This window comes from Pleurodeles waltl, chromosome 1_2 (assembly GCF_031143425.1).
Source record: "Pleurodeles waltl isolate 20211129_DDA chromosome 1_2, aPleWal1.hap1.20221129, whole genome shotgun sequence".
NCBI lineage: Eukaryota > Metazoa > Chordata > Amphibia > Caudata > Salamandridae > Pleurodeles > Pleurodeles waltl.
The window spans coordinates 539,750,301-539,772,436 of NC_090437.1; positions in this window are offsets into that span (position 1 = coordinate 539,750,301).

A 22,136-nucleotide genomic window follows, 5' to 3' on the forward strand; every position below is an offset into this window, starting at 1 on the left:
AGCATCTCCATATTCTCAAAAGTTTATGAACCTGGCGATTCGCCGAAACCTTACACTTCCACAGGGGAGGCACAACAAGGAAAAATATCTTTATTTCTTCTTTTTCTTTCCTCTTTCTATGTGTGCTGCAGAATACAGCAGACATAGAAAGAGGAAAGAGCCTCTCAGAATTATTTTTGTGCAGCAAAGGAAGGAAGGAAGAAATGCACCCTGTAGCTTAAATAGGGCACATTCATGCCCACTCCCTTTGATGCAGCACTGTGCAGAAAAGTAACTTGCTGTACTACCATGCGTCAAAAGCCCATAAATATTGGCCTTGGTCTTTTTCTTGGAGCTTTTCTCTCAACATTGAGTCCTCCATTTCCTTGGATCCAGAGTTTGACTAAACGATGTTGGCCTGCTGCAGCATGATATCTTGGTGAGCCCCTGAAAATCTTTGTCCTCTGTGCTGACAGCGAGGAGCTTCAGAGCTTTCAGCGGGACAAATCAGGCCATTAGGCTGATTCACAGTTCTGTGTTGGCAGCTTGACTCTCGACGTTGTGTCAGTCTCCTCCCACAACTTTTAAACAAAACTTTGTAGAAAACTTCAAACTTTAAGATTGAGTAATTTCTGAGTTCCTTTGGAGAAAATTAGGGTCCAATAGGTCCATCCAAGGATTCAGAGACTTTGCATTGCTTCTTTGTGGCAAGAATTTAATTTCCTGCAATATACCTGCATAGTCCAATTTCAAATTTAGCTACCACTGATCAGCTTTAGATATGCAGGTGACTTTTTCCAGCTCTGTTGTACCTGCTTCTGATCAATGAGTCCATTCCTTTCCCTTTGAGCCAGGCATAGTCCTTTCTTTGAAGCACCTTGAGAGTGCAGCAGGTGCAGTCTTTTTGAGTGCAATCCTTCTGTGGTGCAGTCCAATGATCCATCAGGGCAGTCCTTCTTCTTCTGACATTTGAAGCAGTGATCTGAGGAGCTGCTGCACGTCTCCCATATTTATTTTCAATTCTGGGCTGGGAAGAGGAGCATAAACCCCAACCAATGGGTGCAAAGTTACCTCTCTCTGCTATGACTACTTCCTGTGAGGTGTGGCATGTTTTTGACCAAGAATGCACTATTTTGACAAAATCCAAATTGGAAAAATTCTCTCCTTGGAGTGTATCTGTGTAACTCAACCCAGAGATGTGGCTAACTTATGACTGTACTCCCCTTCCAGCTCCTCTCCTAATGTAATTGGGGGAGGTGGTTCCCATCTAGCTGGTGATCAAGGAAGTGGAGGCTGGTCTGGGTACTGCGATATATATTCTCATACCTTTGAGGTCCAGCTTATCTTCCCAGCCCCCTTTCTGTCCCTAGCTTCTCTAAGAAACTAATCTCTTCCCACCCAATGTCTGTATTGTTTCAGCACTGGGCTTCTTCACACCTACTCAGGTATTAGCATGGCTTGGGCTTTAGAAGGCTGACCAATCAGAAGAGGCTGCTACAGGGTTGCTTTGGTTAACTTCAGGATATTAAGTTCTAAAATTACTTTCTTGTAATAGTTCTTAAAAATCCACCCTTGGCAAGTTGTTGGATTTATTCTAGCCATTATGTTGATATTTTGGATGACATTTCTAGCTGGCTCCAATCAGATGTTATACTTTCCTAAGTTTAATATTGCCTTCCTATGTTAGCCTACAGCCCAGAAGGCTAATAGCACTACAAAAGGGGAAAAATGCCTTTGGCTGTGTTTCTTTACCAGGGCATATAAAACCATATTTTATATTGAACCTGCTTTTCATAACAAGGCACCCTACCCTTGGGACACTTAGAGCAGAATTTAGGATTGAATTATAAGTTATAAAAGTTTTTTTGGGACATGGAAGCATGTTTAATTTCATATTTTCAAGGCAGACTTGGCCTTACAATGACACTAAACACCACAGCAGTGCACTCATAAGTGTTTAAGTCCACTGGTGTCTTCAAACCTACATGCTCTACCATATACTAAGCACTTACAGGTAGGTAGTCTTGGCCAATTGGAATTATACCAATTACCATATATCTTTAGAGGATAGAGCACTGGACTGGGCTTGGTCAGCAGATCCCAGGGGACTTTCAGAGTCAGTAACCACTAGCATCAGTCCAAAAATGGGGGTAATCAGAGTAATAACAGATTCATAGCCTGAATGACCAGTTAGATAACTTTCAGGTTACATACAGAGGTTTTGTTGGGGATCTTTGATGCCCAGCTTTTTGTAAGTTGACTGTGCATATGGTCAAAGTTACCCTCAATTGGACTTTATGTGCAACCCACCTACTAAGGGGATGAATGGCGTTTGAGGGCTGAAAATGAACACAATATGAAAGTTGGACACTATACAATTACACTAAGGTAAATGCATGTTTATGCTTTGTGACTTGAAAATGTAGTGGAAGAGAGAGCAATAGCAGGGGGATAGGTTAACATCACAACTAACATAGCACTCAGAATAAATCTGAGCAGGACCTTTTAAACTGAGGTGTACCGTGTAATGGATAGCTAGATTGTTCATTTAGCAATGTTTAGAGTCAGTAATTGCCAATATTGGAAGTTAAATGAGCCCATATACTTAAAATGATGACATTGGTTTTGTTTTTCAAAACTATTCATAGATATACAATAAAAATGAGGGCCTTAGCTAAAGGTAAAGTGCAAACCATTAACCTTCAAACTGTTCCTAGGACAAACGTGTAGATGACCCATCTCTATACTAAACATTCATGGTACAGCCAGTAGAAACAAGACTGAGGTTGCCTTGAAACAACTGTCCACAGTGGTGCTGTGCATCTCTTGCCAGCAAAAGCACTTCATTGAGGGCATTAGCTCAAAGCAAACTACAAACCATGAAACTACAAACTGTCCCAAGGCTAAACATGTGTCGCTGATGGCTATCCAGAATCAAATACAGAAGAAGCAACTCTTTCTTTTACATATGATTAGGTCACACTAAGTGGCATATTTATACATTTTGGTATAAAACTGCACTAACGCAGTTTTGCATCAAAAAGTTTCGACCGCCTTGCGCCATTGCGGAGCACCAGTCGGACGCCATATTTATGGAATGGTGCAAGCCGGTGCAAAGGGAGGACTAGCGTAAAAAAATGGCATTAGCAAGGTGGGGCTGGTGGTATGGGAGAAGGGGGTTTTGCTCCCAAAAATTACATTAGGCTGATTAGAGTAAAAAAAAATGACTCTAATCAACCTAGCATCATTTTCTGATGCAAAAGCATCCATACCACATGACTCCTGTCTTGGAAAAGACAGGAGTCATACCCACTAACCCAATGGCCAGCACAGGGGACCAGTGTCCCCTGGGCATTGCCATTGCTCCCTGTGCCATTTAGGGGGCACTAAGTTGGGTCCCTGATGGCACTTTAATAAAAAAAAGAAAATTAACTGTACTTACCTGGGATGGGGTCGCCATCCTTCTGTTTCCCTCTGGTATGGGTGGGAGTGTTCCCGGGACTTGAGGAGGGCACCTATGGACCGATTCCATGGTTTCTAACCATGGAAATGGGTCGACAGGTCCCTTAACGCCTGGTCTGACCCAGGTGTTAAATAATGGTGCAAAATAAGCTTTGCACCATTATTTAGCCCCTCCTCCCACCCGTGTGTCATTTTAGCATGGGGGAATAAATAGCACCATTTATTAGATGGGAGTGCCTACCTTGCATCTCATTGACACATGATAGGTTAATGCATCTAAAAAATGGTGCAAACTCCAATATTTTGACGTTAGACAGGTCTAACGTCAAAATATAAATATGGAATTAGTTTTGCCCTAAATTTGTGTTAAAAAAAATGGGGCAAATTTGGAACAATTGGGTATAAATATGCTCCTATGTAGGTCCCAAGGACAGCAGGGTGCTAAGTATTTTAAAACAGAATGTTAGACTTTTCATCCTTGGCGTGGTCTCCCTTAACTTTTTGCCTCTGTTCCCCAGGTTATTGATGTGTGCTGGACTCTGATTTTGCTGTTTTTATTACTCTGGGCACTTTACCACTGCTAACCAGTGCTAAAGTGCAAGTGCTCCTGTTTGAAACGTGTATGTAACTGGTTCTCCATGATTGGCATATTTGTTTTACTGTTAAGTCCCTAGTAAAATGCACTAGAGGTGCCCAGGGCCTGTAAATCAAATGTTACTAGTGGGCCTGCAGCACTGGTTGTGCCACCCACACAAGTAACCCTGTAATCATGTCTCAGACCTGCCACTGCAATGTCTGTAAGTGTATTTTTACACTGTAAATTTGACTTGGCAAGTGTACCCACTTGCCAGGCCTAAACCTTCCCTTTTCTTACATGTAAGGCACCCTTAAGGTAGGCCCTAGGTAGCCCCAAGGGCAGAGTGCAGTGTATGGTTAAGGTAGGACATATAGGAATGTGTTTTATATGTCCTGACAGTGAAATATTGCTAAATTTGTTTTTCACTGTTGCAAGGCCTGTCCCTCTCATAGGTTAACATGGGGGCTACCTTTAAATCTGATTAAAGTGTAGATTCCCTTTGGGAGCGGATGTACATGTGGAGTTTGGGGTCTCTGAGCTCACAATTTAAAAATACATCTTTTAGTAAAGTTGATTTTTAGATTGTGCGTTTGAAAATGCCACTTTTAGAAAGTGAGCATTTTCTTGCTTATACTATTTCTGTGACTCTGCCTGTTTGTGGATTCCCTGTCTGGGTCACTTTGACAGTTGGGCTGGTTGCACCTCACACTAGATAGTGACACAAAAGGAGCTGGGGTGTAGTCTGCATTTCCTGACAAGCCATCTGTGCTAGGAGGGAGGGGAGGAGTGGTCACTTGCACCTGAAAGGGCTGTGCCTGTCCTCACACAATGCAGTCTCCGACCCCCTGGTGAGTGTCTGGGGCCTGGCCTGGGCAAGGCAGGATTTCACATTCAGAAGAGACTTTACTTTGAAGTAAGCCTACTTCAAAGGAGGAAATTGAGTATAAGAAGGGCACCCAAAACCACAGACTTTAGAAACACTTCTGGAACCAAGAGGAACCTCTGCCTGGAGAAGAGCTGATAGCTGAGGAAGAAGTGCTGCCCTGCCTGTGACTGTGCTTTGTGGAGCTTTCCTGCAGTGCTGCTTCTGCCAGAGTAAGAGGGCAAAGACTGGACTTTGTGTGCCTTCCATCTTGTGAAGAAATCTCCAAGGGCTTGAGTTAGAGCTTGCCTACTGTTGTTTGAAGTCTCAGGGACAGCAAAGACTTCTCTCTGCCAGCACCTGGAGTCTCTGGATAGACTCCTGCTCTGACAAGTGGTGCCCTATCCAGTCCCTGGGCCCTTGAAAGGAAAGCTGGTGGAAATCCAAGGAAATCGACTTCGGACGACTCCGGACCGACGCCGCTGCTGAATCCGGTGACGCCGCCTGCACCCGACACCGTAACCTTCGCTGGAACGCGACGCTCTTCGCAGGCCCGACGTCGCTGCAGCCCCGCTGAAGTCCGCGACTCCATGGAAGTCGCCACACCACGTCGTGACCGACGCCACTCGAAGTGCGCGGATTCAACGTTTCGCACAGACGCCGCGATCCCTGACTTCGGGCATCGGCTTGTTTTCACTCTTCACCAAAGGTACTGTACTTGGGGGTTTACACGACTCTGTGTCCGGCTCCGCTGGTGTCAGCTTGTTGGGAACGACTCCGTCACGACGCCATGTTAACATCTCATCGAAGCATTTTTTGTTTCTAAGCGCTATTTTTTTGTTTAATCTTTAAAAATTCATTTTTGTCGTTTTGGTCTTGTTTTGTTTAGATAAATATTTCCTATTTTTCTAAACTGCTGTTGTGTCATTTTGTAGTGTTTTCATTAAGTTACTGTGTGTGTTGGTACAAATACTTTACACCTAGCACTCTGAAGCTCAGCCTACTGCTCTGCCAAGCTACCAAGGGGGTAAGCAGGGGTTAGATGAGGGTGATTCTCTTTTACCCTGACTAGAGTGAGGGTCCTTGCTTGAACAGGGGGTAACCTGACTGTCAACCAAAGACCCCATTTCTAGCATTGGTGATCAGCGGTTGGGATTTGGACTTGTATTTGTACTTGACATACAGTAATTAAGTGTACACTACTGTTTGAGTTCAGACCACTACGTGACCACATACTACTAGTCTTGTGATTTTTGTTTTTTTTTCTATTTGGACTGTTTTTGCTCTGCATTCAGTTTCTTTTTTCGCTGATCCTGTGATTGACTTTTCTGGAACTTCATTTGGGAACTTGTTTCTGCATTTGGAACTTTGCACTTTTTTTACCTTTCATCATGTCTCTACTTGGAGGTGCATCAGTTGAAGCTGTTTTTGACCTGAAGCAATTGGATAGTTATAACAAGGCTCAGCTAAAGCAGTTTGAACATGTAGACATTAAATTCTAAATATGTCTTTACAGTGAGTAGCACCTGAATCTTTTTTCACTTCAGCAAGGCTGCCGTTCCATAGAAAAAATCTGGGGTGAAACATTAAATTTTAATAATGTTCTCTTCAGCTACAGAACTCCTTGAGGCCTCACTTTTGGACTTTGAAATATTGATTAAAAGCACAATTCACTAGTAAAAAATGTAATAAATATTCTGGAAAAAGTACTTTTAAAAAGTTGCTTTTGCCCTGCCAAAAGTCTCTGGAGAGTAATTTGCATTAGCCTCCAGATATAGCCCTTTGAGTGTTCAAGCCCTGAAAGAAGTGTGAACAATGCTCTGAATGCAGAGGCAAAGGTCTAAATGTGGGTAGGTGTTTCTGTCCTTCTAGCAGTGTGACTATTTGAACAGTGCCCCGGAATTACATTAATTCCAAAGAGCCCTACTTCTGTAACAGGAAGATGTTAGATGACACATGCCCATACCCATTTTGTTCCCCTGACAGCCAGGCTCCAATCACAGTGGGGAGGGAGTTGCCCCCAGAACTGGTGTGAGCGTACCACAATGGAAGGGTTGCTCATTTTCCTGGCCACATCTCTTTAGTGAGCACAGAGGCTCTACACAAGGAGAAAAGGCTTTCACCATCTTGGATTTAGGCATTGAGGGACACTGTGGGATTGCTTGTATTAGGGAATTTAAGAAATACTGCAAATGTGCATATGATCACCCTTGGTAACTTTTACTTGACCTGCTAGAAATGTTTTGAGTCCAAAGACCTTTGGGGGACCAGTACAACCCTGTCAACCAATCCGAACAAGATGTGTTGTCACTAGGCTGAAGATTTAGGTTTCTCAGATTAGGCATGAACTTGCAGAGAGGGTATCTGGCCTTATGAATCCCTTTTCTGCTACATCCTATGTCCTTACCCAGTTATAAGAATCCAAAGCTCAAAAAAGGTTCTAAGTACGCTAGGAGCTCTGATGCTGAAAATCAATAGCTTCATTGGGACCCCATCCGACAGCTATTTGACCTCATTAAAAACCTTCTCAGCTACAATCTGATGCATTGCCCTGCTCAAGATTTTGGAATTCCATTTCTGTGACAAAGTTGCAAGGTAAAATGTCCGACTGGGTCGAACATGGTTTCTTTATATGAGCTCAAGTTGTGCCTAGGTCCCCTGATTACATTTTTATATTTTGATGCCATTATATTTATAAAAATATACTGTATTTTTCTAAATATGTTTTGGGAATTTTATTGTGTTGTGTTTTTTTTTGTTTTGCAATTCTTTAGTAACAGAATGTAGTCACATATACAGAAATAATGTACAAAAGAAAAATACTACTGAAGGGACAGAGCAAGAGCTATCATACATTGCTGTTGTGCCCTGCGTTCGTAGTCGTGATACAATACGCATAGTGGAAAGGTAGCACGCTGAAGTAACAAATGTCCATTGCCTATTAGGAAGAGAAAAAAAAGAAGAAACATCATGCAGAACTGAGAAGAGAGGGGAAGGGAGGGAGAGGGAGAGGAGGGAAGAGAAAGAGCGAACAGGGGTGATATTGCAATTTGCCGTCTGGGGCTCTGTGTCCTGTGATCCGGCATGGCCGCTGAGGGCAGCAAAGTCCGATTGTAGTTTTATATTTTCAGTAAAACGTGGGGTATAACGGTAACCATAGTATTTGTCGATGAATCAAATCTCCTTACAGTCAGAGCCGGGGGAGAGAAGAGCGGTGGGTTATCCGTAAGAAGACCAGAGGGAGACTTGTGGGGGAGGGAAGAGGGGAAAAGGCTAAATAGTGGGATGGAAAGTGGGTAAAGGGGGGTACTAGAAGAGGGGGGAGTAAGGGGAGAGAGGGTCGATGAACTAAGAAACACATACACAAAGGGCACCATCGTAAGTCAAGGAAAAAAAGGGGCGAAGAGGCAGGGGGGAGGGGAGGGGAGCAAGAAGGGTAGAGATTAGAAAATAGAGGTTACAGTGTCTCCGGCAGGAATAGGGCCCAGATCTGAGCGAATAAGGCTACTTGGTCCAGTAAGTTGTAGATAACCCGCTCATGGGCGGCTATTCGTATCATAGCCGACATCCATTCATCTGTGGTCGGAGACGCAGTGGATCTCCAGTGCCTTAGGATGCATATCTTTGATGTCGCAAGGGCCACGCGAAACAATCTTTGTTGAGGATGAGAGAGGGCGGGGAATGGGCCCAGGTCGTGCAATATGATGGTCGAGGGGGTCAACGGCCGTTGAAGAGGTATGGAGTCCTGGAGAGTGGAGCTCACAGCTTTCCACAGGGGCAATACCGAGGGACAATCACTTAGAATATGGAGCAAGTCAGAGCGGGGATCCGGGTATCTCCAGCAGTTCGCATGCGGTAAAAGTCCGACTCTGTGCAATTTCAGAGGGGTCTAGTACCAATCATGTAATACCTTAAAGAGGCAGAATTTCAATCAGGCTTCCCTCACAACCCGGTCAAGGGCATCTAGCATATCCGTCCAATCTTCCATTAGATAATCCGTCTGCAAACAAACCTGCCATTTGGAGCGCAGCGTTTCTAGAAGGGGTTGTGAGTAAAGATGATGTGTGAGGACATCATAGAGACATGAATCCTTTGTATCGATTCCACGTTTTCAGGTAAGCAACAACGGGAGAGGCCCGTAGGTCCCAGGGCATTACACCTAACATTTTCCGGAGATAATGCATTTGTTGTTGGTAGCACCATTCCTGCCACGGGTGTAGGTCATAGTTTACTCTTAAAGTTTCAAAAGACTGGTGGGATCCCTCTTCTACTACCTGGGCAAGGGAGCAAATGCCCGCTTGACTTCACTGAGGCCAATTAAGAGTAGAACCCCCAATCTTAAAGCTGTTATTCTCCCAAATGGGGGCTTGGGTGTGGAGGGAGGGGTGTATTCCAAGGAGGCGATGCGCTCTGCGCCAGGCTGTCCACATTGCCGCTATCATCGGATTAGCTTGGTGGGGTGGCGATGGCACTGTACAATATAGTCCGTTTAGACCGCCCGAGTGAGAGAGTAGAAGCCTCTCCGTTTCCACCCTTTGCGGTTGTTCCGGGTGCCCGGGGATCATGAATCTCAGTTGTGATAGATGGAGAGCTAAGGAATAATACTGGATGGAGGGGAGGCCGAGGCCCCCGCAGGAGCGTCGTGCCAAAAGCTTTGCCGCTGACAGCCTGGGACACATTGAGCCCAACACGAAGGCTCTCAACTCCGTGTCAATTTGTCTGAGTGTCGAGAGGGGGATTTGTATGGGGAGCATACCTAGAATGTAGAGAAAGCACGGAAGCGTGACCATTCTCACAGCCTGTACTCTACCTCACATGGAGAGACCGAGCTGGGACCATTTCGCAAAATCGAGTCTCATACATGCAAGAAGGGGGTCCAGGTTATCGGGTACCATGCATTCCAGTCCTCGTTAACGAGTATTCCCAGATACTTGAGACGGGACAGAGTCCACCAAAACTGGTACCCGTTCTTGTCCCAGTTCACCCGGTATCCGGATTGTGATGCAAAGTCGTCGATGATCTGCAGTAGAGCTGGTAGTGATCTCGTCAGGCCTGTCAGAGTAAGAAGTACGTCATCTGCATATAGATAGACTGTGGAGGTATGCCCGTGATCCATGGAGACTCATGGATCGCAGCTACAAAAGGCTCCAAAGCCAGCAAAAACAGAAGTGGTGAAAGAGGGCATCTCTGTTGTGTCCTTCTTTGGATTGGGAATGGGTCTGATATGAAACCTGCTAGTGGGCCTGAAGCACTGATTTTGTCACCCACACAAGTAATCCTGTTAACATGCCTCAAACCTGCCATTGCAATCTAATAAGTAGAAGTTGAGATATGAATTAAAAAAAAAAAAAAAAACGTAGTGCTTACAAGTAGAAACCAACAGCTGGGGCTATCTGGTCGAGCTAGACTGCGTCCAAGGTCAAAATTCCAGCCTAATCACAATGGAGCAACTACATGACCCACTCAGGGCATGCTGAGCAAGAGTTCCTTGGTCCCTGAGATGCGTCAGTTCTGATTGGTGCAACAAGTTTGATGCATCAGTTCTGCGCCAGTGCTGAAGAAAGCAGTAAAGCCAAGCTTCTGGAGGATGAAGGCGATGTGTTCATTCTGGCCCATGCAGAGAGGATGTTGCATTGCACAGTCGGCAATGCAGTGATCTGAGTATTGTTGACAGTGATGTTGTGTCCTAGATCCCCACAGCAGCTGCAATCCTGTAGTGAAGCATCAATGATGACAGAAATGGGTCTGATATGATCGGTGCAGCGAGGTCGATGCACAGTTCTTTGCAGGAGCAGCCAGAAAACCCACTTCCAAGGATACAGGACTGCTTTAACACTACGTGACATGGCAGGACTCACAGTTGGTGGAATCAACATGGTGTAGAAGGATCGTTGGAAGTCTTTTGTGTCCCTGAGACTTCAGAAAACAGGAAGCAAGCCAGCAAGCCCTTGGAGTCACTCTGGGTTTAAGTGATGCAGGACATGTCCTTCTCAAGTAGGCAGAGGAACTACAGGCAGCAGGGCAGCTCAGCAAAACAAGAGTCCAACAAGGCAAGGATCCAGCAAGGTATCAGTCCTTTATGCAATGCACCAGTCCTTCCTGTCAGAGGTGTCACAGGTCAAGAAGTGTACTGATTTGGTGGGGGCAGAGACCCAGTACTTATACTCAGCTGTGCCTTTGAATTGGGGGTGACTTCAAAGAAGGGTCTTTCAAGTGCACAGAGGTCCTTTCTTCGCAACCCTCGCTCCAGACTATCGGTAGGCAGTAATCTGTGGAGACAGGCACTGCTTATTGAGGGGTAAGTGTAATCACTTCACTCCCTTCCTGCCCTGGAAGGGCCATCAGAATGCAGATGAGTGCTTAGACACATCCAACCTCCCTGTGCTTGTGCCTGTCTAGAGGGAATGCACAAAGTGTAGCTGTTTCAATCTGAAGGCACACACAGATGTAAGAGCAGAGAATAGTTCACTTTCTAAAAGTAGCATTTCTAAAATAGCAATATTAAATCCATGTTTACCAGTAATGAGGACTCATCATTATCATTTCAATGATATGAAACATGACATAGACATTCTTTCTCAACCAGGAATTACAGCTTGAAGGTGTAATAAGGAATTCCCGGTGTTAACCTATGAAAAGATTAGGCCTCACAGTAGTGAGAAACACATTTGGGAGTGTTTTACTATCAGGCCATGCAAAACGTAAAAGTATATGACCTACTATTTACTTACACATCACCCGGCCCAATGTGCTACTTATGGCCTACCTTAGTGTTGACCTATGTGTAATAAAAATGGGAGTTTAAGGCTTGGCATAGGGTTTTAAGTACAAAGGCAAATTGGCAGTAACACTGTACACACAGGCTCTGCAATGACATGTCTGAGACATGTTTAGAGGCTACTTAAGTGGGCATCACAATCGGTGCTGCAAGCCCACACGTAGCATTTAATTTACAGGCCCTGGGCACAGGCAGGGCACCTTACTAGGGACTTATGAGTGAATTAAATATCCTAATTTAGGGTTAAGCCCACATTATCATGATTTAGAGGAGAGAGCAGAAGCACTTTAGTTCTGGTTAGTAGGGGTAAATTGCACAGAGTCCTAAAACAAGCAAAAATTAAATCAGAAAATGGAGGGAGGGAGGCAAAAAGTTGAGGGGAAGACTACTTTAAGAATCAGGTCTGACACATGTCTCTTCCAGCTGAAAGTGGGGAGAGCTATGCAACCCCCTGAAAAATATTGAGAGACCATCAACAATGACATGGTCTGACCCCGGACGGTGTTCCACTGTAAAGTCCATTCCCTGTAGGGAGATGGACCACCTCAACAGTTTGGGATTTTTACCTCTCATCTGCATGAGCCACCTGAGGGGCCTGTCATCTGTCTGAAGAAGGAGGTGAGTCCCAACCAGGTATGGTTCAGATTTTTTTGTGACCAGACCACAGCTAGCTTCTCTATCAATGGCACTCCACCTCTGTTCCTTTGGAAGTAACATCCTACTAATGAAGGCTACTGGTTGGTGAAGGCCCTCATCATTTAGCTGTGCTAAGACAGAGTCTTAAAACCAGCAAAAACAAGATCAGAAAATGGAGGGAGGGAGGCAGTCAGAATTTGGGGGGGGGCACCCTAAGCCTGTCAGGTCCAGCAGTCACCTTCTCATTGCAGTCCTGTCATACTTGTCAAATCACATGAGAAAACAAGTATTGATGGGAGGGGAAGGAGTGTTGTAGGTCAAAGCCAACCTGAGCAGGGTGGATCAGTACCAAAAAAATCCTTCCCAGTATGTTTGCCGGAAATCTGGTGAGAATCTTAATATCAGCATTTAACAATGAGATCAGTGTGTAACTCATGCATTGTAATTGGTCCTCCAGAGTTTTAATATGAGTGAGATTCTCTCTGTGTTTAATTCTGGGAGAAGTTGCGAGCCAGGGGTAATTTAAAAAAACTGCTTTTGCAACCAAGGCTGTCTTCTATCTTTGTTCACTTTATTAAATTCCAAACAATATTCATCAGGTCTTGGGGTTTTACTTAAGAGCAGAGAATCTATTACCTGGCCTATCTCATCAGCTGATATTTCAGCATCTAATGACTAAGTTAGATCAGGGCATAAAGATCTCAAATGGAGGTGAGAGAAAAATTGGTCTTCTTGTAATTGGAAGTCTTTATTTTATGATATATACAATTACTGAGAAAAGTGGGGTGTGTTACTATTAGTCCTACCCCAATAGTAGTCACTGGGATGGTGTTCTGCGCTTCTTTTTGCCTGAGATGAAGAGCTGAAAGACACCTAGCTTTTTCCTCTATCTCACAGTGGTGATGTGATTGAAAGAGTGCCTTTTTAACTTGCAATACTAACAGTATGTTCAGCTGATACTTTGCCATGAAATTGATTTGATTGATGGGTGTTACCATAAAAAATTATCAAACAAACGGGTGTTACCATAAGCTTGTTTTTTTCCAGAAGACAATTATATTTGTGGACGAAGGTGCTAGCAAGTCCAACAAGTCAGTGAAAATGCAAGCCAACATGTCACACAAATGTGGCTCTGGGTGTGATTTTGAAAGAGATCACAGCACTCATAAACATCAGTGCCAACCATTGAGGAGAATACAGGGAAATGTCCTCATAAAGAACGTCCCTCATAACAGAAGTGGTCACATTCAACACTTGACTGAAGAGAAGCTGGAAAAAGTGGAACAATCAATGACCAGAACAAATGGCTGTGAGCAGGATCATTAAAACATTCAAATGAAACTCACAGTTAGAAGACAGTAACTGGAGAAACAACTTGCACTTCCCAGGGAACCTGGAAGACACTAAAGAAAACTGACACAATCACTTTTTTTGACATTTTGTGCCTGATATAACAAGTGTGACGTTTGACTAAGGTGGGGAGGAGGTCAAATTTGTAATTTAACCTACGGAATTGGCGGAATTTAATAATTCCGTGTTACTGTTGTAACGCGGAATAACTAAGAAATTTTGCTGCTCCGCCAGCAGAATTAATCACTAACAGCAGAGCATTAATTAAACCTTAAGATGACTGCATAGTTATTCTACCCCTGTTCGTGAGTTGCTACAGAGTTCAATAGACAATTAACGACTAAACAGACACAATGATGTGAAGGTGAAGCTTTGGAGACAGTGGAAGCGTGGTACTCACCTGTTCTTTGTCCCTGGAAGAGCTTACCACTCACACATTAAACATCACCAGGGAGCGAGGAGAGGCAAAGCATGGTGTGGCTACTGAGGCTTCTGGAAGAGTTGAGTCGACATCAATGCCCCAGAATACCAGGAGCACCAGAGTGTGGAACCAGAGCTCGAAAAGCAGATGAGCAAGCAATGGTGCAGGCAATTGTAGTGGCAGCCCCAGGCAGACCAGGCCAAGAGGTAACACAAATAGGGCACAATGAATACATTTGAACCAGGGTGAACCAGGGTCGGGCGCTCGAACACTGTTGTTAGACTGTGGTAGGAATATTGAATCTTCTGTAGTTCTTGGAGGAAGTGTAAAAGTATATTTTGTTCTTGAAAACAGATTGTAACTGTCTCAGCTATGGAACACTATTATTTTTCTTCCTTCAGATGTCCGCTTAGTCCTACTACATATATAGAGCAGCCTGCAAGCTAGCAATGCGGCTTGCATTTAGGAAAATGTTCAGTTAGGCTTGCAATATTCCGTACTTGGGCTTTACTTTACAGGTATAATCCTGTGTCTCTGGGCTATCTTTCAGTGCTCTGAAGGACATAATATGTGGGGAATTTGTCCCATACTCTGTTCACTTTCTGTTTCATGAGAAGAACTCTTCAGACATTGACTACCCCATTGCAGGTTCATTCAATTCTAAAATATATGCTGTTTGAGAATGGCATAATTTTGGAGTTTCCAAATTCCATACAATGTTCTTTAAAAGTGTAGTGATCAGCAGGTGGCCGTCAGATAATAATAACTCTTGTGGGCAAAGTTTCTATACATGTAAATACTAATGCCAGACATTAGTAGCAGAGTGAAGATTCCAATTTTTATATGCTTGCAAAGGATTTGGTTTTTCTAGATCAGTTACTACACTTCCAGTCTTACCTTTCCAATCTAGGTGGATAATAGAATTATTTGTGGGTAAAAGCAGAACCATTGGTGTTTGGTATGAAAAGTTAACCAAAGTCTATTGAGATAATAAAAGGAGACAATTATGGGGGTCATTCCGACCCTGGCGGTCCATGACCGCCAGGGCCGGGGTCCACGGAAGCACCGCTAACAGGCTGGCGGTGCTTCCAGGGCCATTCTGACTGCGGCGGTAAAGCCGCGGTCAGAAAAGGGGAACCGGCGGTTTCCCGCCGGTTTTCCCCTGGCCCAGGGAATCCTCAATGGGGATTCCGACCCCCTTCCCGCCAGCCTGTTTCTGGCGGTTTTCACCGCCAGAAACAGGATGGCGGAAACGGGTGTCATGGGGCACCTGTGGGCCCCTGCACTGCCCATGCCACTGGCATGGGCAGTGCAGGGGCCCCCTAACAGGGCCCCATGAAGATTTTCACTGTCTGAGCCATTCAGAGCCGGCTTCCTTGTTGCAGGGTCTTTCCCGTTGGGCCGGTGGGTGCCCTTTTGGCGGTCGCCCGCCGGCCCAGCGGGAAAGCCAGAATGGCATCCGCGGTCTTCTGACCGCGGAGCGGCCATTTGGCGGTTCCCGTTTGTCTGGCGGCGCCCGCCGCCAGCCAAACTTAGAATGAGGCCCTATATCCTTAATTTGCTAAAATGAAGTTTACAATCGGTGTACATCCAGGTAATCCTTACAACAAAAAGTGTTGACTGAGAGCAGGATTAAACAACCCTTGGCTCCAAACCTTGAGTAAAAAGCACATTTTCATACTGTAATAGTTCCTTGGTTAGGTGCCAATGATACATTTTGTACTGGTCAAGGGAACCCATAAATACAACTAATTCAAAACTGTCAAGCAATGCTTGTAGAACTTCTCTTAATTTCCTTGAACGTTCAAACAATTCAGTGACAAATAGCTACACTGATTGCTCTGGGAAAGTAATTGCATTTGTGCCCAATATTGTCACGTTACTACTAAGTTCCATTTAGTAAAATGGTCAATGCCTCTGAAACTTTACATCAAGAGATGTATGGATGTTTTTGAACTGTTTACAAAGTTGTAAATGTCAATTATCACTGGAGGTGGTAATCTACATTGATAATACTGCACATTAATAGTGCCCGAATGCTTTGGGAGACTATGTCAAACAAAAGTCAACAGTAACTTCTCCAATATTATTTAATCCGTCATTTACACACTTGTTCATAAATTGCAAAATTAGCACAATCAGGCCTGTGCTGATATTTCTGCAGTTTGGAAGGAGGATGCAGACTTGCAGAGTCAGAAAATGTGCATCGTACTTTGAGGGCCTGCATAAATAGAGTAACGCAGTTCAGAGATATATATTGCTTCTCAGAAATTAGTAAGGGGGGGCAAAGTTGGGATGCATCCAAAATGGCCGCAGCCCATTAAGCCTCTGAGTCGTCCCGGAGATCTAATGAACATCTCAGAGGTTTGTGGACACTGCCGAAAATATGCTCTTGTGACTGGAGCGTGGGGAAACAGATATTTTACTTTGAAATCTTTTTGTTTTTGCCTGTTTTATTGCTTTTTTTCCTCTTGCGTGGGCTCTTCTCACTTGCGGTTCTTGCAGCCGTTATTTTCTATTCAGAAGCGCAATGTCTCTTGTTTTCGTTTTTTCTCATTACGCTCTTATATTTAAAGGCCCTTTTTAGCCAACAATTAATCCACATTTGGGGAACTCTTATAAACATCTTTAGTTAATATGTTTGTTACTGCAACATGGACTGAATTAATGAAATACTGCCAACTCCTGCAGGCATTACGTTATTGTTGCCTGCACTTCCTGTAATTTTGTTAGTCAGGAGGTGCATTCTATGGAGCATATCAGACACCTCTTTGCTTGTTAACACCTCCATTGAACTCTGCTGGTACTGGCCAACATCCTTACATTTGTTTTATTTCCTTCCCCAAGAATCTGTTAATTATCTTTATTATAACTCCTAATAACTGGTTATCTTTGTGGAATCTGCAGCTTGTGATCTTTTTATATAAGCTTTTTCTCTGCTGCTTTAATATATTTAGCAATTTTTCGTGTGTGCATTGACATACTCATTGTGTACGCAGCCTTACTCGCCTCCTTGTCAAAAGGCTGCGTCATAATCTGGAGCAATGTCTTTTTCTCACAAGGATTCTAGCAATACTTCTAAGCGTAAAAAAAAAAGAACCTGCTTCCCCAATGAAATCTCCATTGCCTTTGACCCTTGAAGACCTCATGGAAGAAATAAAACACCTGAAGCCATTTGTAATGGAGACTAATTCTACGCTTCAAAGGATTGAAGAAACGTGGTCTAATCTAGAATCCAGGGTTACAGAAGGTGAGCAAAGGATAAGCAATATACAAGACGCAGCAACCAAAATAGATGTTATGTCTAAAGAAATTTTGCTTCTCAAACAACAAACAGAAGACTTGGAAAATGTCAATAGATGAAACAATCTTAGGATTTATGTAGTTCCTGAGGCAGCAAATGGTGATGACATAATTGCTTTTCTTAAAACACATATTCCCAAGATAGTTGGTCTCAAAGATGATGCTGCTCACAATCTACAATGTGCCCATTGTGTAGGTCCCAAACCATCTGAAGCATTTTCACCTTACCGACCAAGAGGCATAATAGTTCTTTTTCTGGAATATCATAAACTAATTATGGTCTTATCTGCGGCTAAGCAAAGGAAACAAATGTTATGGTCCAGTCGTAGGGTTTTCTTCTCTCAGGGTTGTGGCTCATGCTATTGCAGCTTGACGCAAGGAATTTCTTTTTTTTCATCCTGATCTAAGGTCTCTGAATGCTTGATATGGCCTGGTGCACCCTTGCTTTTTCAAAGTGACTTATGAGGAAAGGTCATTTCAAATTGGTTCCCCAGTAGAATTAAGAGAGTTAATCTCCCAGTGCAAGGGTTAAGAAATGGAACTTGGCAAATTGACTCTTTATCTGCTTTCTTCTATAAACGTATATACATATTGCTGTTTTGCTCAGGGATTTGATGCTACTGTTTATTAACTACAACTGTTCTTTTTGTTCAATAACCTTTTTTTTCTTCCTTACAGATCTCCCATGCCCGCCTGACTCCCCTATTTCAAATATGTGCTCACTTTGTGCCTTCTGTCTCAGTCCCATTGTCTCCAATATGTTCCCATTTGTCGGTAAGTGTTCTGTATCAGTAGATAGCATTAATTCAAATTCCGCCTTATATATTTCTTTTTACAAAACAGCTCAGTGACTGCTTGTACCACCTCTTGTGAGGTTCCTGGTTGCTGGCCATCTTTTCTCCCTTTGCGCTTCCCTAACCCCCCTTATTTTTATTGCATTGGACATGCCTTTTTTAATTGTGGTTGAAACCATTATGCTTATAGCCATCTATTTTATTTTTATCCTGTATCACTTTTCTTTTCTTCTTCTTTCTTCATCTCTTCCTTTTTCCTCCCCTATTTCTTTGAACTTTACCTTACCATCTTTTTTAGCTATTGTAACTATATGAGCCACTGGTTTTCTATTTGTTGTCATGTAGCCATTGCTAAACTGAAGATTCTGTTACAAGATTAACTTTATTGTCCTATTATGTGGTTAATGTTAAGCATTTTTATCCTGGAATGTGAAAGGTCTGTACAATCCGATCAAGAAGCAGAGGGCTCTTTCTCATATATACAAATTAAATTGTAAGATTGCTATGTTACAGTAAACTTATTTGTCTGAAAAAGCTCTCAATTCCTTAAAGAAGCAGTGGATGGGTCATGTATCCTGTTCTCCCCCATATCATAATAAAAATGGAGTTACTATTCCATTTAAAAAATCACTCTTGTTAGAAATGGGGTCTTTGCTTTGGCAGTCAGGTTACCCCCTGTCCAAGCAAGGACCCTCACTCTAGTCAGAGTACATCACCACAATCCAAATTATCCTGTGCCCACCCTCTGGTAGCTTGGCACTGAGTAATCAGGCTTAACTTAGAAGGCAATGTGTAAAGTATTTGTGCAATAGATCATACAATATCACAATATAGCACCACAAAAATACACCACACAGTGTTTAGAAAAATATATGATATTTATCTGGATATTTTCAGGTCAAAACGATAAAAGATGCAATATGAATTAGCAGATATATCACTGAAAAGTGATATCAAGTGTCTTAAGTCTTTAAAAAGCAAACAAAGTCTCTTTCAAGCACAAAGTACCTGGTTTGGAGTGGAAAATCTCCGCAGAGGGCCGCAGAGGAGGAGATGCGTTGAAAAATGGTGTGTGCGTCGGTTTCGTCCCTTCACACACGGACTTGCGTCGTTATTTTTCACGCGGGGAAGTCGTGCGTAATTTTCCTGGGCGCGGACAGTCTCCTTCTGTGGGTTGTGGGATTACCAGATGTCCCAGGGTCTGTGCGTGGAATCCTGGGCTTGTTATATGGCTGCGTCGTTGCGGTGGGCTGTGCGTGGAATCTTCTCCCTCACTGCAGGCGTCACGTCGAGTTCCTCTCTGGAAGTCTGGCGGCATTGTCCAGGCGGGACGTGCGTCGAAGTTCCGGTCGCACCGCAGGCGTCGCGTCGATCTTTTCCTTGCAGGGTCGAGCGGCATCTTTCCAGATCAGCGTGCGGTGAATTTTTCACCGCAGAGCAAGCTGTGCGTCAAATTTTTCGGCGCACAAGGAGTTCAGTTGAAAGATGGTCTTTTTGGTCCAGAGACTTCAGGAAACAGGAGGCAAGCTCTATCCAAGCCCTTGGAGAGCACTTCTGCAGCAAGGCAAGAGTTCAGCAAGGCAGCAGGCCGACAGCAAGACAGCAGTCCTTTGTAGAAAGCAGTCAGGTGAGTCCTTTGAGCAGCCAGGCATTTCTTCTTGGCAGGATGCTGGTTCTGGTTCAGGTTTCTTCTCCAGCAAGTGTCTGAGGTGGTAGGGCAGAGGCCCTGTTTTATACCCAAATGTGCCTTTGAAGTGGGGGAGACTTCAAAGAGTGGCTAAGAAGTGCACAAAGGTTTCCTTTCAGTTCAATCCTGTCTGCCAGGGTCCCAGTAGGGGGTGTGGCAGTCCTTTGTGTCAGAGCAGGCCTCCAGCCTCCCAGCCCAGGAAGACCCATTCAAAATGCAGATGTATGCAAGTGAGGCTGAGTACCGGTGTTTGGGGTGTGTCTGAGTGAATGCACAAGGAGCTGTCAACTAAACCCAGCCAGACGTGGATTGTAAGGCACAGAAAGATTTAAGTGCAGAGAAATGCTCACTTTCTAAAAGTGGCATTTCTAGAATAGTAATATTAAATCCAACTTTTCCAGTCAGCAGGATTTTGTATTACCATTCTGGCCATACTAAATATGACCTTCCTGCTCCTTTCAGATCAGCAGCTACCACTTAAATAATGTATGAGGGCAGCCCCAATGTTAGCCTATGAAGGGAGCAGGCCTCACAGTAGTGTAATAAACGAATTTAGGAGTTTTACATTACCAGGACATGTAAACTACACAGGTACATGTCCTGCCTTTTACCCACACAGCACCCTGCTCTAGGGGTCACCTAGGGCACACATTAGAGGTGACATGTGTAGAAAAAGGGGAGCTTTAGTCGTGGCAAGTACTTTTAAATGTCGATTGCAATGGCAGGCCTGGGACAAGGTAAAGGGGCTACTTGAGTAGGTGGCACAACCAGTGCTGCAGGCCCACTAGTAGCATTTAATCTACAGGCCCTAGGCACATACAGTGCACATTACTAGGGACTTATAATTAGATTAAATAGTCCAATTGGGTATGATCCAAAGTTACCATGTTTAAAGGGAGAGATCATATGCAGTTTAGCACTGGTTAGCAGTGGTAAAGTGCGCAGAGTTTAAAAGCCAGCAAAAACAGAGTCCAAAAAGTGGACAGAGGCAGGCAAAATGTTAGGGGTGACCACCCTAAGGCATGTCAGGTCTAACAACTCTCCTTACAGATAGAGAGAGGAAAAAAATGATGAAGGGAGATGGCTTCTCTTGCACCTTACCACTGATAACATCCCCTCTTTCTTATTTAATATATACCACCGTATGGGCCTAGATATAAAGTTCTGGGAACATATCTCAAATATTCTGTGCTCATGCCCAACCGATAACCTTTTAGTGGGTGGGGATTCCAATCAAATCATGGACCCTTTTACTGATATATCCCTAATAAAATTTTAAAAAAGTTCCAAAACACTTTTCACTCTAGAGGCCTAATTGATGCTTGGAGAATATGCAATCCAGATAAATTAGAAATCACCTTTTTTCCCCTCACACATAAATCCAAATCTAGGATTGACTATGGGAGTCATTACAACATTGGCGTTAAAAGGCGCTTACCGCTGTGCAGAAGACCACCAATACACCGTTGCGGCCGCGGAATTCCGCCACAGCTATTATGACCCACATCTCGGAATCCGCTGAAATTCAGACACCCACACAAGTCCGCCACACCAAAGGTCACTGACAAACTGACGAAAACAAATCCTCCACCGTCACGGCAACAGAAACACGCCCATGCTATTACGACCCACGAATCCACGCGGCGGTATTTCAACCGCGGTATTCCATTGGCGGTATACACCGCTGCGCTCAAAATACACACACATCTCCAAAACACCGCCACATTGGACAATTCAAAATACACACACCTGATACACATACAAACACCACTCCCACACACCCAACACTATATAAAACACACACCCACATCACCCACAAACCCCTATGACCCAAAATTAGAGACAAAGACGACAGAGAGAGAGCACAGCAATAGGCAACCCCACCACACAGAGGCACAAAACACCATCACCCACACAACATCCACGCACAAAACACCACACACCACTACACATCACCACACTCATCACCACATACACCCTACACACATCACCTACACCACCTCATGGCACACCAAAGATACCCCAGGTTTTCGGAGGAGGAGCTCAGGGTTATGATGGAGGAAATCGTAAGGGTAGAGCCACAGCTATTTGGATCACAGGTGCAGCACACCTCTATAGCTAGGAAGATGGAGCTATGGAGAAGAATAGTCGACAGGGTCAACGCAGTGGGACAGCACCCAAGAAATCGGGAGGACATCAGGAAGAGGTGGAACGACCTACGGGGAAGGTGCGTTCCGTGGTCTCCAGGCACAACATTGCGGTACAGAGGACTGGCGGCGGACCCCCA